The sequence below is a fragment of the Melozone crissalis genome, unplaced genomic scaffold (assembly GCF_028551555.1).
Source record: "Melozone crissalis strain CALT ecotype California unplaced genomic scaffold, PUWL_Pcris_2 ptg000105l_1, whole genome shotgun sequence".
In the NCBI taxonomy this organism is placed as follows: Eukaryota; Metazoa; Chordata; class Aves; order Passeriformes; family Passerellidae; genus Melozone; species Melozone crissalis.
Window position 1 is genome coordinate 688,471 of NW_026535882.1, and position 18,630 is coordinate 707,100.

Consider the following 18,630-nt stretch of genomic DNA (forward strand, 5'->3'; position numbering starts at 1 on the left):
GACCTCTAAATGAAGAATTTGAATTTTTGGTTGATACAGGGGCAGATAAGTCCTGTCTCAACAAAATGCCACAAGGTATAGAAATTGAGAGAAAATTTTGTGAAGTATTGGGTGCGGAGGGGAGACCATTTAGAGCATCGGTGATTGAAGAAGTGAAAATAATTGGAAACTCAAGGCAATGTGAAGCTAATTTTCTTTATCTGCCTAACTTAGAAAAAAGTTTGTTAGGAAGGGATCTGCAAGTTCATTTGAGGGTTGAGATTGTTCCAAGAGAAAGGAATATGGTAGTACAAGTGATGAAGCTGTCTCAAGGGGATGTTGCAGAGATAAATCCTGAAGTATGGGCTGATGGGGGAAAGAGAAGCTTATTAGACATTCCACCGATAACAATAAAAATGCAAGATGATACCTCACCCATACGTGTTAAACAGTATCCGATTTCCCTAGAAGGAAAGAAGGGACTTGCTATAGTCATTGAACCACTGTTGCAAGAGAGAATTTTAGAACCCTGCATGTCACCACATAATACCCCTATACCGGCAGTTAAAAAAGCTGAAAAGAAATATAGACTGGTGCAAGATTTGAGGGAAGTCAACAAAAGAACCATTGCCAGACATCCAGTTGTGCCCAACCCATATAGTCTCTTAAGCAGAATTCCAAGAGAACATGCTTAGTTCACTGTCATAGATTTGAAGGATGCTTTCTGAGTGTGTCCTCTGGCAACAGAAAGTAGAGATTAGTTTGCCTTTGAATGGGAGGACCCGGGTACGAAAAGGAGACAACAGCTAAAGTAGACCCGATTACCACAGAGGTTCACTGAATCCCCCAATCTCTTTAGACAAGCTTTAGAGAGTTTGTTAGAACAATTTGTCCCTGAACAAGAAGTGCAGATCCTGCAGTATGTTGATGACCTGATGGTATCAGGAAAGGAAAAAGATCAAGTCAGACAAACTAGTATTAAACTTTTGAATTTTCTGGAGGAGAAAAGACTAAAAGTTTCCCAAGGGAAACTACAATTTGTGCAATCAGAAGTAACATACTTGGGGCACATAACAGGGGGAGGGTATAAGAAATTAAGCCCTGACAGAATTTCAAGTATTTTAGCTCTCCCAGCCCCAAAAACGAAAAGAGATGTGAGAAAACTCCTGAGCTTGTTTGGGTATTGTAAGTTATGGTTAGACCAATACACACAGAGTGTGAAATTTCTGTACAATAAACTAGTAGATCCAGAACCCCTAATTTAGACAGCTGAAGATGATCAACAATTGGAAAACTTAAAAAACAAATTGTCTTCTGCCCCGGTCTTAAGCTTACCAGACCTCAGGAAGGGCTTTGACCTGTTTGTGAGTGCAGAAGGAGGTATAGCCTATAGAGTATTAACTCAAGAGTGGAGAGAGTGCAGGAAACCTGTGGCGTACATATCCAAATTGTTAGATCCAGTGGCTAGAGGCTGGCCAATTTGTATACAGGCAGTAGCAGCAACTGCAATTCTGATAGAGGAGACTCAAAAATTGACCCTACAAGGAAAAATTAAAGTGCATACTCCTCATGATCTTAGGGCAGTACTGAGACAGAGAGCTCCGCAGTAGTTAACCGATGCTAGAATATTAAAATATGAGATAATACTAATGAATACAGAATGTGGAGAGGTTGGTTCAAGAATGGCTTAAAGAAAAAGGCCATGAGACATACAATTGAGAGAAAAGTAAGAGGTAAAAGTAAAAGCAGTTTCTAACAGCTCTCAGCCTTCTGATTAGTGTAAACAATTAGACTCTCAGGCATCATTCTATAAACAATAAAGTTCTCAGCTTGTCTTCCCATGGCAAGCAGAACACCGTCCTTGGGAAGGCCTGTTATCCTGAGAACAGATGTAGAGGTTTTGGGAACACTAGTTTCTGTTTTAGTTTATGGTTTCTGTTTTGGTTTCTGCTTATGATAAACAATTGTAGGTATTCTAAAACAAAAGGTGTGGTTAGAGTTTTCTCTGTTAGCCTATCATGAAATTGGATTACAGAATATTCATGAAGTTCGTTAGTATTGTTATATAAGGTGATCGATTGATCAATAAAGTCGAGTTTCGATGCATAAAGTATGGTCGATTCTCCCTTCATCTCCAACAAATGGTCGACCCCGGACGTGATATCGAATTACGAGGAACGCTCTTGGGGATAACGGAATACCACGGGAGGTGAGGAAGGTGTCCAGGTTCCGAGGAGCAGCTGCGGAACGGCATTAAGCACGATAACAAAGCGGACGGAGTCTGCCGACAAAGCGGACGGAGTCTGCCGATTCGTGCCGGCCCTAGGCGACCGTAAAAGATGGGTCCTAGCTTGGTAAGTGTGGCCGACGTCGGAGGTGCTGAAAAGAGCGCTCAATTTTATTTAGAGATGGACCGACAAGCCGCATATGATCTTTTTATAACTTTTCTGCAAAAGAGGCAGATTAAGGGAATTGATTTACAGAAAGAGTTACCAGGGCTTTTAGCCTATGGTGTTGAGAGGGGAATCTTTGTTAATCCTCATACTATCCATGAATTATCTGAGTGGGGTAAATTTGGTGATTTATTGTGGCAGGCTACTTTGGATGATGATAAAACTGCCAGGAGGTTGGGTAAGTTATGGCGGGTCCTTAACACTGAGCTCTTACAATTTCAAGCTGAAAAAAGGGCTGCGCGCCAGGCTACTGCCGCCCATGATCGTAATGCAGAGTACGATCAAGATAGGGAGTTTGATAAGGATTCCGGCACTCCTCTTGGCCCTGCATCGAGGACGGTTTTATTACCAGCCTCGCCGCCTCCTTCTGTGAGCCAGGCTGCGAGCCAGGCTGCGGGCGGAGTTCCGAGCCAGGCTCCGAGCCAGGCGGAGAGCGGAGTTCCGAGCCAGGCTCCGAGCCAGGCTGCGAGCCAGGTTTCGGGCCAGGCTCCGGTGACTCACGCTTCGCAGAGCACTTTATTACCTGCCTCGCCGTCTCCTTTAACAATTCAGCCTCCCCCAATGAGTCAAGCTCCGCAGGACGCTTTATTGCCCTTAACGACCCAAGCTCCGCAGGGTGCTTTATTGCCCGCTTTGCCGCAGGCTACACAGAGCGCCTCTGCCTCTCCCGTGTCTGCTATATCACAGCAGCCGGGGCCACAAATGCATACTCCGTTCCCAAAAAGCAATCAGTCGGTCCCTGGGTCGGAAAACGATTTGGCGGTGACGATTGCTCGGGATAGAAGAGATGCATGGGCAGCCTTGGCCAAAGATGCCATGGACAAGGGAGACCGGGAGTTAATGAGCATGGCTAACGAGTTGGCTTGTCCAGTTGTTTTTACTCCTCAGGCGGGAGGGGGGCTTCAGGCGACGATCAGTGCTCTTGACTGGAAAATGTTATCTCAGTTACGAGCAACTGTCAGCCAGTTCGGATTTAAAAGCGAGCCAGCTAGGCAAATGCTAGACTATATTTTTGACACTAGCATTCTTCTTGTTAATGATTGCCGTGGTATAGTAAAATTAATCTTTACCCAACATCAACAATTGTTATTTAATGCCCACTGGCAAGGACCCGTAAATGAGTGCGTAGCTGTTCAAAGACAGCCAGGTGACCCTTTGCATGGTGTCACTGTAAATGAACTTATGGGTCTGGGACCTTTTCTTCGAACTGAGGCACAAGCTTTAATTGGCCAAGAGAAGTGCCGGGAAGCAATGAGGTTAGTCAGACTCGCAATAGATAGAGTAAAAGAACCAGGAGGCATACCTGTATATATGGGAATTAAGCAAGGTAGAGACGAATCATTTGGTGCTTTCATAGATAGAGTTGCAGCCGCGATCGAGAGAGCAGGTGTCGCAGAATTTATGCGCGGGGCTCTTCTCAAACAGTGTTCAATTCAAAATTGCAATTCGGCTACTAGAAATGTGCTTAATACCTTAGGTGCAAATTGGACTATAGAGGAGGCATTAGAAAGGATAGCCCTTATACCAACCGGACAACAGGCTCTTGTAGTAGATGCCATAAAACAGTTAGGAATAGGTTTACAAGAACAGGCAAAATCCGCTCAGAATCAGGTATTAGCCGCTCTTGCACCTCTTCAGACATCGGCTGCACTTACAGCATCAAATAAAGAGGACCACTTGCGCCGGGAATGCCAAGCATCATCAGAAGTTATGGCTGCAGCATCGGTTCTCCTTCCTGCCTTTAATCCTCCGCAACAGGGAGCCACCGCGGGCGAAGCAGAACCGCTGCGAAGGGAGTGACCCACAGCGCAGAGCACAGATGAATTAACAAAAGGATCTAACAGGACTTTGGACTGACGTCTATTCTCAATATGGTTTATGGATTAATGGAAATGTGTGAACTCGGTGATTTATGGTGGAATTTCAGTGCTGTGCTACCCCGAACTCGGCACGGGCGCGCCTCTATGGTCAACGGGAGGCAGCGGCGGGGAGAGCGGAGCCGCCGCGCGGAAGGAGCCGCGCCGACTCGGGATCAAAGCCGCCGCCGCGGGAGCCGCACCGGCAGCGACTGAAGTGCGCCGCGGGGAAGCGACCGAAGAAGCCAAGCCGCGGGAGCCGAGAGCCGCGGGGGGAGCGAAGAAGCCGCGCCACCGCGGGGGGAGCCACGGGTGCAGTGGTGCCTGCAGCGGAGTCAGTCCTGCCAGTGAGTAAACAAAGAGCGCAGCACGGGGGGGGGTTTCGCCCGCTCCGACACGAGCGCCGCAGGACCGGAGCACTTTTTCAAGCGGGAGCGTTTCTCCCTCCGCCCTGCAGCCGACAAAAGCTACAGTTTAAGACTTAACAGTCGTAATAATTGTGAACTTTTGTCAGCAAAAGAAAAGATTCCTATTGCAATTGAAAGACCAGCGAAACTAAACAAACAACACCAAGGACTATTGTTGTCAGGATGTTCTTCACCTAAGTTGGGAAGATCTTTTGTTCTCCCTAGCACACGCTGTGAAACAAAAGCCCAGCACAGACTGTAAAACAGAAATCAGCGTAAATGGATGCAAGAGTCAGATTTCGGCCGGTTTGACTCGGCATTAGTTATGCTGTCTTGGAAACACCTGTATTACCAGAGACTTTGAACATCAGAAGTCTGGATGGCTGGGTTGATGAAACGTCAGACTCTGGGGCTGTGTTTTGAAAACGTTGAAGATGTTAGGATGTGTTGGAATGATTGTATGAGTGAGATGTAGTGACTGTGTTTTTGTATTCTTTGGGCTTTGTTTAAATGTGATGGAGGTAAAGGCAGGCACTGAATTCAGGGGAGTTTTTTCACAGGTATACCTTGAATAAACTTCTGTTTAAGTGTATTTAAGTAGCTTAATATTTTAGAATCAGGCCTGTAAGTAAGTTATAGTGAAATAAACAAGGGCCAGGAGACTTCTTCTCCTTTTTAATGCCTTTATTAAAAGTGATCAGCTCAGCATTGGGCAGCTCGACAGGTTTGCAGGTCCCGTCGTCTTCCCGGGCGACTCAGAGGAGGAGGATATGCACAGCTCTGTCCACTAGGGGCAGAGCTGGGGATCACGTCCTCGTGGGAGCTTTTAGGGCCTGTTGATCCCCGTCAGATGGTACCTTTGCCGGCTCAGTCAGCCTCGTCTCACCGCCGGGGTCGTCTCTCTTGGTCAGGGCGAGAGGCTCTGAAGGTCGTTTGCATCTCTGCAGGTTCAGCATTCGGCTCTTCACGTCTAGACATCACTCTAGTCTCTCAACTCTTAGGTGGCTCGTCGTTTTTGGGGTCTTCTCTGTACACCGGGGGACCCATGCTGCATTGTGGTCTTGGAGTCACTTTGCATAGCCCCCCCCACCTTCTCAGGTCTCTTCTACTGTTCGGGAAAGTTCCCACCCTTCTGGGAAAGGTACAACTTAGCCTCGGGCGAGGCTCTGCTGATACAAAAGGAGCGATTAGCCACAACGACTCGTGATTACAATAACAAAACACGAAGAACTTCAGCAGCTACCCGTGGTCTGGCTGCTTTTTGTAACTTTTTCTCACAAAAAAAATATTACCCGAATTTTGTTCATAACAGTCCCCCCTCTTTTTCTTTGATCGAGCTTAAATTCCAAGCTCGCATCAACTCACAATTTTTTTGTTTTGAATCTACTATAAATCTCTTGTGCACTTTGGTAATCATGGTTACTTAACTTTGTTACTTTCTTTGGTTTCTTCAGGTTGGTCTGCATGGCAAGTACGATTCTACTAAAACAGATAAATAAGCATAGTAAAAAAAGCAATCTTCTAAGTACACACACAGTGAGAAAAACTACCTTTTCTCATACATCTTTTTTGAAAATCTCTAGGTTCTCTCACCCACTGGGATCAAGTGTAGGAGTCTGATCTTGATTATTTACACATGCTAATCTTTTTATTTCATTTGAAATGTTCCTAATAATTGAATTCTTTATTTTTAATACTGCCTGGAGCCGGATTAATTTGTTTAACATAGATATTGGGATCCCAATTTGGCTTTTACAATTTTGGATTTTCTCAATTTCTATTTCACTTTCCCGGTTCTGTTTATTTTCTCCCAAATCATTATATATAGGAACTCCCAAACTTGATCCAGTTTCTTTGGGTAATAAGAGAATTGGTTTCATCACTCTAGCAATGCAGTTGCCAGATGAGATCAAACTTAGGGATTTTGGGCTCCCTTGAAATGTGTTCCAAAAGGGGTTGATCTCTTTTCCAGTACACTTATATAAATACTTGTAACAAACAATTTTTCTTACCATTTTCACCATTTCTTTACTTTTTACTAGATCTGCTGAGCTCGTTTCAGCAGCATTACATTCAAAGCACAACCAGGCTTCCCTTACAGTACACTCTCCTAGGAGTGGCTGCTCGAAAGTGGCAATATTGTATGCTCTCCAATACATTCTCTTATTTTTCTGATAAAGGACCAATTGGGAGGGGTTAACACGATCAGGGTCAGAACTGATGTGGACTCTCGACAAGGAGCTCACTTCTTCTGCACAGAGAAGTTGGTAGCATTCACTGCACCGCTCAGCTGGGCTTCCCAGAGCACTACCAGCAATCAGAGCTATCAGTACTACTCTTCTCAAGAGTCCGGTATGGGTCATCTTGCAGAGCCTGCCCACCCGGCCTTGCCTCTTGGGGAATTTTACTGAGGAAAAGCTTCCAAGCTCTTTAGAGTCCCTTCTACCTGCTTCTCTGGTTAAACCCCTCTTGGTCTGTTCCCTACCAATTTTGGTTTCCCCTCCCAGGGGAGTGCTCTGTAGAGGATTAACTTGGAGTCTTTAGAAATAAATTGGGGAACTTAACCAGAATTACTTATTTACAGTCTTAAACTTTTTACTAACATAGTTTACACAGAACAGTTTTGAAACATTTTAAGCAATATTAGAACTCCTGATACTAATTTTTTCCACACAGTTCAGTCTATTTGACTCTTCTTTCTGAGAGTCAACTTTAAATCCTTTGGTCCTTTTACTACAGTATACTCAGGTGATTTAGCTTGTGAAGCAGATGAATCTTGTCCAGCGCCGGGGGGCGAGAGTGGTGTGGACTCTGGTCCAGTGCCAGAGGAAAAAAAAACTCTGATGTTGAATCCTGGTCCAATGCCAGGAGGAGAATGGGGTGCAGTCCAGTCTAATGCCAGAATGCCAGAGGGAGAAAAAACTTTATGTTGAATCTTGGTCCAATGCCAGGGGGTGAGAGTGATGTGAGTCCAACCTTTTTCCTTTTGGTCTGCACAGTCGAATTAGTAATGAAGAGTACCTGAAACGGGCTTTCAAACACAGGCATTAATGGTCTGCTATTTAATGATTTTATCAAAACTCAGTTTCTCTGTCTAATGTTATTGGTTAATTTCTTTTTCTATAGCTTGCATGTTTCTCTCATCAACTTCTGCATACTCTGTATTTTGCAAGGAGTTGTATTTCTCAGCTAACTTTACTCCCAAAGTATTTTTATTCTCTTATATCTCTGTGTATTTAATTCACTGGTTTTCTGTTCTATTTTCAAGATCTTATTTATCTCTTGCTTCTGTTTCTTACTTTCACTTAGAGCCTAGATATTTCTTTCAACTCCTTACACTTAAATTTTTGGGGTTTTTTTCTTACACTATTCTTCTACATAATACACTTCCCTCTAAGGTAATGTGGTAAAACTTATAATGCACAATCTACATTACTTCTATTCTAATTTGTCTATATTCACTCTCACACATTCCTTCACACTTTCAAGACACAAACTGGATCATTATTGCTAGAAAATTACGGGTCCCTGTAGCCCCCCTCACCCTGGGGTTGGCCCACAGGTCTCAGTATCCCTGGGCCTCTTGGAAGGGCCCTGACACTGGTTGCCTCTGGTGCACAATCACCTGTGAGGCTGTCTGCGTGTCACTCACGCTCTTACAGCTAGGGCTCCCTCACACATCTGAGGAGCACTAGTCTGGTTTGCAGGTCACCCACGCTCTTTGGCCACAGCCCCCACCCGCCCGGGGGACACAAGTCTGGTTTGCAGGTCACACATACACACACTTGCACTGCCCCCTTCCCACCTGCCCGGGAAGTTGAGGCTGACTTCGTGACTCACTCTCACACACACAAGACAACAATAAGGTACCTTTTACTTTCACATAATTTATTACAAGTAAAGTATTACTGGCCAGTTTTGGTGCTATTGGATATCCTTTCTACCTAGCTGGTTTTGTCTAACTTCAGATGTTTTTTCACTATACTATACTATACTTTTTAGTACTTTGTTGAGACAGGACTTACCTGCTCCTGTATCTACTCAAAAATTCAAATTCTTCATTTAGGGGTCCCACCTCAAAGTTTACTAAGGGGCTCTTCTAGATGTTGCATCGGGTCCCCTAAAGTGTAAAGCCCCTGACTCTCTAATCGTCACTTCTAAGGATCTTCTCTAAATTATCTTGTTCCCTGGCTATTGCCGCATCGAGACTGAGCTTTCTACAAAACCTCCTGATGTGTCCTGGCTCTCCACAGTAATAGCAATGTCGCTTTCTCAAAGAGCTTTGAGGTGTTTCTATCTCTCTTGCACTTGACAGTACTGGCCTATCTTTGCCTCCTCCTGGTGGTGGACCCGCCCACTCTGCACTTTCTCCAGCTACAGCAACCATGATCTTAGCTTTGGCCTTTGCTTTTTCTTCTTCCCTCCTTAAATACACCTTCAGTGCTTCTTTTAACAATTCATTTATGTCTTTCTTTTGCCAATCTTCCATCTTCTCCAGTTTTCTCCTTATATCAGGCTAAGATTTGGTAACAAATTGGACTTTTAGCAGCATTTGACCTTCTGAGGTGTCTGGGTCTATTCTAGAGTACAACTGGAAGTTCCGCCTAAGGCGATTAAGCCAGGAAGCAGGAGCTTCATCCTTCTCCTGTGTACCCTCAAACGCCAATTGGGTGTTAGTTCCTTTGGGAACTGACTCTTTGATCTCCCGTATTATCAAAGACCTATATTCCCTCATGGCCTTCCTCCCCTCCTCCTGGTTAGGGTTTCAGCTGGGCTCCGTTAGTGGCAATTTCTGTTCACTTGTTGGCACCTGGGGTCCTGGACTGTTATCTTTCTCCCATATTCTTATGCCAGCCGCCCTTATCATCTGGACCTCTTCTGGGGAAAATAATATACTCAGGATGCAATTCATCTCCCCCTAAGTGTAGATATTTGGACTTAGAAATTGATCTACTTGGTTGGCTATGCCCACTGGGTCCTCCACTAAATGCCCCAACTCTTTCTTGAATCTTCTCACCTCAGAAGCAGTTAGGGGAGCATTCACAAAGCCAACACCTCCCGCTACTCCTCCCATAGGAACCTCTCTGAGGGGAAAGAGTCTCTCTGCCTTGGAGGTCTTGGATCTGGTGCTACAGTACGGCCCATCTTCAAATGCCAAACTACTTTGAGGAATATCTGGGTTACCCTGAACTTTCTGCCCATCAGCAAGTGTATTTGCTGATAGCTGTTCATCGGGCAAGGAGGCATGTGTGCCCCACCTAGGAGGAGGAAAAGGGACAGCAATAGGAAGGGGAGAAGAGCCTGAGTGAATATTCAGCGGAGCTGGAGAAGGGGTGGAGAATGCAGCAGGTGGAGTAGGCGCTTTTGGTGATGCAGAAGGAACTGGAGGAGCTGAAGGGGGTGGTGAGGGAGTGGTTGGAGGAGATACTGGGTTTATCATAGCGGAAGCTGAAGAGGTAGAAGGAGGAATTTGAGCAGGTGGTAATGAGATGGCAGCCGGGGGAGGAACCGGACCTGCCATTTGAGGTGCTTGTAGAAGAGGATTATAAGGTGGAGGGGCAGAAGGAGGCAAATAATCCAGGGGGTCCCATCTTTTACTAGTTCTATCATCCCCTCCTTCATTCCCTTCTTTCTTCCTCTGTACCTTACAAATTCGCACCCCTTCATCCCCAACAGCGCTCTGTAACTAGCACGATACATACAGTAATTGCTCAGGATCAGTATCTCTTCGAGCTGTCAGATAATTATTTAATAGTTGGCACATCCACTTATCCTTTGTCTCACACCAAGGCCATCCCCCTTGCAGTTCTAATTCTGGCCAGACTTCCATACAATAATGGATCATTTTCACTTTATCTAATCCCTCCGTGGCCTCTATAGAATCCCATTTCACTAACAGTTCTCCTAAGGGACTACCGGGAGGTATGTCTCTCAGTCTCTTGCCGGTCTTTTTACTATTACAACATTTCATTTTTGCAGGTCTCTATAACAAAGTCTCAAAGGTGCCTCAACTGACCGGTAATTTCAAAAAAACCTTGTTTGAGGAGCTTCAGCCTCCTCCACTTAACTTCAAATTTCTGCCTGATGCTCAGGACTTTATACTGAAACAACTGCCCAATCTCTTGATTGCCCAACTTTCGTCAGGTCTTATATCTATCGGGACTTGAACACACGATGCCTCGGCCAAGAATCCGGGTCGTGCCTGACTCCCTCAGTCAGGAAAAACAACTGCCTGATTTTTAGTTTGCTTAACTCGCCAATTTTTAGGCTTCACCGTATCAGGACTTAAAAGCAAACCACAGCCTCCTTCGCTGGGGTTTGTGCCTGACTCCCTTTGTCAGGACTTACTTTGCCTGCAGGGCTTGTGAAAACACCCGAATCCTTCTCGGGACTGACAAATCTTACGCGAATCCTTCTCGAGACTTACAAAAGTGCCTGACCTCCCTTTGTCAGGACTTTGGGGTGCGTGCCACTCATACACAGTAATTCACTCCGCACGCCCGGAGTGGGGGGGCCCTTTATTCCCCCTTGGGAGACGACTTCACTCACGCTAATTCCACTCGCTTTCCCCTGTTTCCGGCCTGCCCCTTCGCAGGAGTCAGGAAACGCGGTACTGAGGGGTCCCACTCGCTTCGAAGGTCCGGCTGCCGGCCCTCGTCTCACTCACACACTTGCGCACGTCTCCCACTCCCGCCACCGGGTTTCTCACCAGTCCGGTGCTCCGGTGCTCCTCTGCGTCGCTGTCCTGAGCCGATCCCTGGTCCTAGTAGCCAGCTGTCCTCTGAAGATCCAAGATGGCCAGTCTTGAGTCTTCTTGCGGCGTGGCTATCCCGGACGAGAGCCCCCAGCTGAAATAAACAAGGGCCAGGAGACTTCTTCTCCTTTTTAATGCCTTTATTAAAAGTGATCAGCTCAGCATTGGGCAGCTCGACAGGTCTGCAGGTCCCGTCGTCTTCCCGGGCGACTCAGAGGAGGAGGATATGCACAGCTCTGTCCACTAGGGGCAGAGCTGGGGATCACGTCCTCGTGGGAGCTTTTAGGGCCTGTTGATCCCCGTCAGATGGTACCTTTGCCGGCTCAGTCAGCCTCGTCTCACCGCCGGGGTCGTCTCTCTTGGTCAGGGCGAGAGGCTCTGAAGGTCGTTTGCATCTCTGCAGGTTCAGCATTCGGCTCTTCACGTCTAGACATCACTCTAGTCTCTCAACTCTTAGGTGGCTCGTCGTTTTTGGGGTCTTCTCTGTACACCGGGGGACCCATGCTGCATTGTGGTCTTGGAGTCACTTTGCATAGCCCCCCCCACCTTCTCAGGTCTCTTCTACTGTTCGGGAAAGTTCCCACCCTTCTGGGAAAGGTACAACTTAGCCTCGGGCGAGGCTCTGCTGATACAAAAGGAGCGATTAGCCACAACGACTCGTGATTACAATAACAAAACACGAAGAACTTCAGCAGCTACCCGTGGTCTGGCTGCTTTTTGTAACTTTTTCTCACAAAAAAAATATTACCCGAATTTTGTTCATAACAATAGTAAATGCTATATATTGTTTCTATGGTAAGTTTTATCTGTTGTTGGGTGGTTTGAGTTGAGTTGTCTGTCGAGTGCCATTGAATGTTAAATACTGTTAAGGTTTAGTTTTGTTAATTATCTCCTGTTAAGTAAGTGATAGATTCTGTTAAGTTTGAATTAAGTGCCGTTAAAAGTTAAATATTATTAAAGTTAAAATTGTTAAGTTTATTTTTGGTCAAGTTCGAGGTCTGCTAAAGCTTAAATTATATATAGATTTAAGTTGTGTGGGATTTGAAGCCAGTTAAGTTCTGTTGAAATTGGTTTCTGTTTAGTTTGAGTGTTATTAAGTCTGGGTAAAGCTAGATTCTGTTTGGATTATATTGGGTTGAGGTGTGTAGAATTTAAAGTCAGGTAAATTTTGTTATAGATAAATTTGAATTAGATTTAAGTGATTTTACATGTTTTGCAAATAAGTCTGCTATAATTAGTCTTGTTAGGCTTCACAGAGGATGAATGAGTAACTGAAATTAACTTTATTTTAATAATTCTGTTTAGTATATTTATTTTAGGCATAATTTCCTCAAAGCAGCTAATTCTGTAAATTACTTTCATATATTCTAAAGTTCTTAGAGCATTAATTTATTGCTGCTTTCTAAGTTTATATCTTCCAGAACACTTTTTTAAAAAAAGGTTAGATCTTGTTATTTAGGCAAGTTATCATTATTCCACCCTAACATATCTGTGCTAATGCAGCTAAGTCATAAGACAAGCAGGGAGGGGCACAGCTTACATGGCTTAGACTGTAGTCAATTAGGAGATCCGTTGTTCTGGAGTAAATGTAAACAGGTGATGGTTGCAACTCTCCTACCAGGGGGTGCTGCAAGCAAAGCAATGACCTTAGCAAAACAAATAGGGTGTTGGACTAAGGGTGAATTAAATAAGACATCACAGATATTAGATATGCTAACTGCAGATGTACAAAGTGTTAATCACGCTGTTTTACAAAATAGAGCTGCTATAGATTTTTTACTGCTCGCACCAGGCCATGGTTGTGAAGAGTTTGAAGGGATGTGTTGCATGAACTTATCTGATCATTCTGTATCTATTCATGCTAAGTTAAAAGAGCTACGACTAGGACTTAACAGCCTTAAGGAAGAAGAAGGATTGGGAATTGATGAATGGCTTAAGAGTTTAGGATTGGGACCATGGTTAAGAAATCTTGCAATGTATGCTATAGGGATATTAGGTGTACTTCTATTACTTTTATTTATCTTGCCTTGCTTCTGCAGCTGTATCCAAAATATGATCAGTAGAACAATTGAGAAGACCTGGCAAGCTAACCTCTTTTCTCTCGAAGAAAAAAGCGGGGGAGATGTGGAGAGGTTGGTTCAAGAATGGCTTAAAGAAAAAGGCCATGAGACATACAATTGAGAGAAAAGTAAGAGGTAAAAGTAAAAGCAGTTTCTAACAGCTCTCAGCCTTCTGATTAGTGTAAACAATTAGACTCTCTCAGGCATCATTCTATAAACAATAAAGTTCTCAGCTTGTCTTCCCATGGCAAGCAGAACACCGTCCTTGGGAAGGCCTGTTATCCTGAGAACAGATGTAGAGGTTTTGGGAACACTAGTTTCTGTTTTAGTTTCTGGTTTCTGTTTTGGTTTCTGCTTATGATAAACAATTGTAGGTATTCTAAAACAAAAGGTGTGGTTAGAGTTTTCTCTGTTAGCCTATCATGAAATTGGATTACAGAATATTCATGAAGTTCGTTAGTATTGTTATATAAGGTGATCGATTGATCAATAAAGTCGAGTTTCGATGCATAAAGTATGGTCGATTCTCCCTTCATCTCCAACAACAGAAGACTTAGAATTTATCACATCAAATGCCCTCAATCCAGCACAATTCTTAATGAGAGAGCCTATAGAGAATTTAGAACATGATTGTCTTGAATTGGTTTATCTCCAAACAAAAGTAAGAGAAGATTTAGAAGATCAGCCTCTAGCAACTGGAAGAAGCTTATTCATAGATGGCTCTTCGAGAGTAGTAAATAGAAAAAGAGCTTCAAGTTATGCCATTATAGGTGGAGAAACATTACAAATTGCAGAAAAAGGGAAACTATCCCCAAACTAGTCAGCCCAAAGTTGCAAAATATATGCCCTGAAAAGGGGACTAGACTTACTGGAGGGGGACCGGGGAACCATTTATACAGACTCCCAATATGCATATGAGACAGTTCACACATTTGAGAAAATATGGGAGGAACGTGAGTATTTAAGTTCAAAGAGAAAGAGCTTAGCCCATGAGAACCTAGTCCGATCAGTATTAGAAGCCCTACATAAACCTACAGAAATAGCAGTAGTCCATATAAAGGGGCACCAAAGAGGAGACAGTTTAGAAGTTAGAGGAAACCAACTGGCTGATCAGATAGCCAAAGAAGCAGCTTTAAAACCAGGGGATCCAGTAAAAATTTTGAAGACAAAAATGACGCCTGAAAAAGGAGAAGAACCTGTATTTAGTGAAGAAGAATTAGAATCAATAAAAGATTTCAAGTTACATCAAGGACAACAGGGAGAGTGGGTAACCTCAGATGGACGAGTGTTTTTGAATAAAGCACTGGCTCGGACAGTGCTAACGGAACTACATAAATTAACTCACTGGGGAGTCCAAGGACTATGTGATCATTTCTTAAGAAATAACCTATGCATCGGCGTATATAGCCTGGCTAAAGCAGTTACCAGAGAGTGTGTCATTTGTCAAAAAGTGAACCAGAAAGTTATGAGAAAAGTAGCACCTGGAGGAAGAGAATTAGCCCTGAAATCCTTCCAAAGCATACAGATAGATTTCACTGAGATGCCCCCAGTGCAAGGGTATAGATATTTACTGGTTATAGTTGGTCATCTCACACACTGAGTAGAAGCCTTCCCGACCAGGAGGGAAACAGCTCAAGTCGTGGCAAAAGCAATCCTAGAGAACATTATCCCCAGATATGCTATGGTGAACACCATAGATTCAGACCGAGGTCCACATTTTGTGTCCCAAACATTACAAAATATAATTGAGGCCTTAAGAATAAAATAGAAGTTGCATACTCCATAGCACCCCCAGAGTTCTGGGAGGGTGGAGCGAATGAACAAAACTCTCAAAAATGTGTTAACTAAATTGATTGAAGAAACAAAAATGAATTAGCTGAAGTGTTTGCCCCTAGCGCTATTGCGCATCAGAACAAGACCTCGAGCTGACATAAGAATTTCACCTTATGAAATGATGTTTGGGCTGCCATTCTTGTTAACACCTTATAGCACAGGAGACTATCTGGAAGGGGAAGAAGCTACCAGAAAGTATTTAGAAATAATTAGAAGAACTCTGGAGGGACTTAGAAAAAAAAGATACCTTCCTCAAACTTCCCCTCTCGACACAAAAGTTCACAACATTAGCCCAGGAGATTGGGTTTTGATAAAATCATAGAATACGAGAACATTAATGCCTAAATATGAAGGCCCCTTCCAGGTGCTCCTGATCACTAATTCAGCTGTGCGGACCAAAGAAAAAGGTTGGACTCATATTACAAGAATAAAAGGGCCAGTGTCACCCCCAAGTACGAGACCGGATCCAATATCAGCTTCCTCTGGCATTGGACCAGAGTCCACACCACTCTCGCCCCCCGGAGCTGGACAAAGTTCATCTGCTTCACAAGCTAAATCACCTGAGTATACTGTAGTAAAAGGACCAAAAGATTTAAAGTTGACTCTCAGAAAGAAGAGTCAAAAAGACTGAACTGTGTGAGAAAAAATTAGTATCAAGAGTTCTAATATTGCTTAAAATGTTTCAAAACTGTTAAGTGTAAACTATGTTGAGAAAAAGTTTAAGACTGTAAATAAGTAATTCTAGTTAAGTTCCTTAATTTAATTCTAAAGACCCCAGGTTAATCCACTACAGAGCACTCCCCTGAGAGGGGAAACCAAAATTAGTAGGGAACAGACCAAGAAAAGTTTAACCCGAGAAGCGGGTAGAAGAGACTCTAAAGAGCTTGGAAGCTTTTCCTCAGTAAAATTCCCCAAGAGGCAAGGCCGGGTGAGCAGACTGTGCAAGATGACCCATACCGGACTCTTAAGAAAGGTAGTACTGATAGCTCTGATTGCTAGTGGTGCTCAGGGGAGCCCAGCTGAGGGGCACAGTGAATGCTACCAATCCCTCTATGAGGAAGAAGTGAGAACCTTGTCTAGAGTCCACATCAGTTCTGACCCTGATCGTGTTAACCTCTCCCAATTGGTCCTTTATCAGAAAAATAAGAAAGTGTATTAGAGAGCATACAATACTGCCACTTTTAAGCAGCCACTCCTAGGAGAGTGTACTATAGGGGAAGCCTGGTTGTGCTTTGAATGTGATGCTGCTGAAACAAGCTCAGCAGATCTAGTAAAAAGCAAAGAAATGGTGAAAATGGTAAGAAAAATTGTTGTTACAAGTATTTATATAAGTGTACTGGAAAAGAGATAAACCCCTTTTAGAACACATTTCAGGGGAACTCTAAACCCCTAAGTTTAATCTCGTCTAGCAGCTGCATTGCTAGAGTGATAAAACCAATCTTCTTATTACCCAAAGAAACTAGATCAAGTTTGGGAGTTCCTATATATAATGATTTGAGAGAAAATAAACAGAACCGAGAAAGTGAAATAGAAATTGAGAAAATCCAAAATTGTAAAAGCCAAATTCGGATCCCAATTTCTATGTTAAATAAAGTAATCCGCCTCCAGGCAGTATTAAGAATAAAGAATTCAATTATTAGAAACATTCCAAACGAAATAAAAAGATTAGCATGTGTAAATAATCGAGATCAAACTCCTACACTTGATCCCAGTGGGTGGGAGAACCTAGAAATTTTCAAAAAAGATGTATAGGAAAAAGTAGTTTTTCTCACTGTGTGTGTACTTGAAAGATTGCTTTTTTTACTATGCTTATTTATCTGTTTTAGTAGAATAGTACTTGCTGTGCAGACCAACCTGAAGAAACCAAGGAAAGTAACAAGGTTAAGTAACCATGATTACCAAAGTGCACAGGAGATTTATAGTAGATTCAAAACAAAAAATTGTGAGTTGATGCGAGCTTAGAATTTAAGCTCGATCAAAGAAAAAGAGAGGGGACTGTTATGAACAAAAATTCAGTTAATATTTTTTTGTGAGAAAAAGTTACAAAAAGGCAGCCAGAGCACTGTAGCTGCCCAAGTTCTTCGTGTTTTGTTATTGTAATCACGGGTCGTTGAGGCTAATCGCTCGTTTTGTATTAGCAGAGCCTTGCCCGAGGCTAAGGTGTACTTTTCCCAGAAGGGTGAAGAGACCTGAGAAGGTGGACGGGGCTATGCAAAGTGACTCCAAGACCACAATGCAGCATGGGTCCCCCGCTGTACGGAGAAACCCCCAAAACAACGAGCCACCTAAGAATTGAGAGACTGGAGTGATGTCTAGACGTGAGGAGCCGAGTGCTGGGCCTGCAGAGATGCAGAACACCTTCGGAGCCTCTCACCCTGACCACGAGAGTAGCTCCCAGGGATGAAGGCCTGCTAAGACAGCTGGCAGAGGTAGAAACATCTGGCGGGGACACCACGCCCTAAAAGCTCCCACGAGGACTGGATTCCCCCAGCTCTGCCCCTAGTGGACAGAGCTGTGCATATCCTCCTCCTCTGAGTCGCCTTGAGAGACGACGGGACGCTGCAGACCCGCCGAGCCACCCAATCCTGAGCTGATCACTTTTAATAAAGGCATTAAAAAAGAGAAGAAGTCTCCTGGCCCTGTTTATTTCAATATGTGCATAAAATATTGCAAAGATCCAAAAGTTATGTTTCTGATCACTCTGGCTGTGAACAGAGTTCTATTCTTATTGTAACCAGTTCCCATATAGCGTTAAGATGATATCAGGTCTGTTACTGTATGAATGGAATGGTCCCTGGCTATTATGAGGGATTTCCGCCGATTCCTACATTCGGGAGATACCATCTGGACCTTCCCAGAATGGAATGTATAGAGGAGTTCACAAGACATGCACCTGGACATGACTTCATTGCGGTACTCAGAAACTAGTACATGTGAATGCAGCTTCTGCCTGGACACTCAGACATTCGTCTGCATCTCCGAGTTCGCCATTGTCTGTTCCTACATCTGTATGGATTCAACTTTACATGCGATGGAACACAAAGAAATATGTGGTCATCCCTGCCCCAGGCAGAAAAAACTGTATATAAGCTGGCCGCTGGAAGCACGCGGGGTGTACCTCTGGGGAAACGCTGTCTCTCTGTCAGCCGGAACCCTAGGTCACCCAGCGCTGTTCCTGGGACTGACGCTGTCTTGGCTGTGGTGGTTTTTCCTTTTTTTCGAAATTTCTATTTTTGGTATTGATCTAATAAATCTTTGTTCATTTTTTTCACAAATTTGGCTACCAAT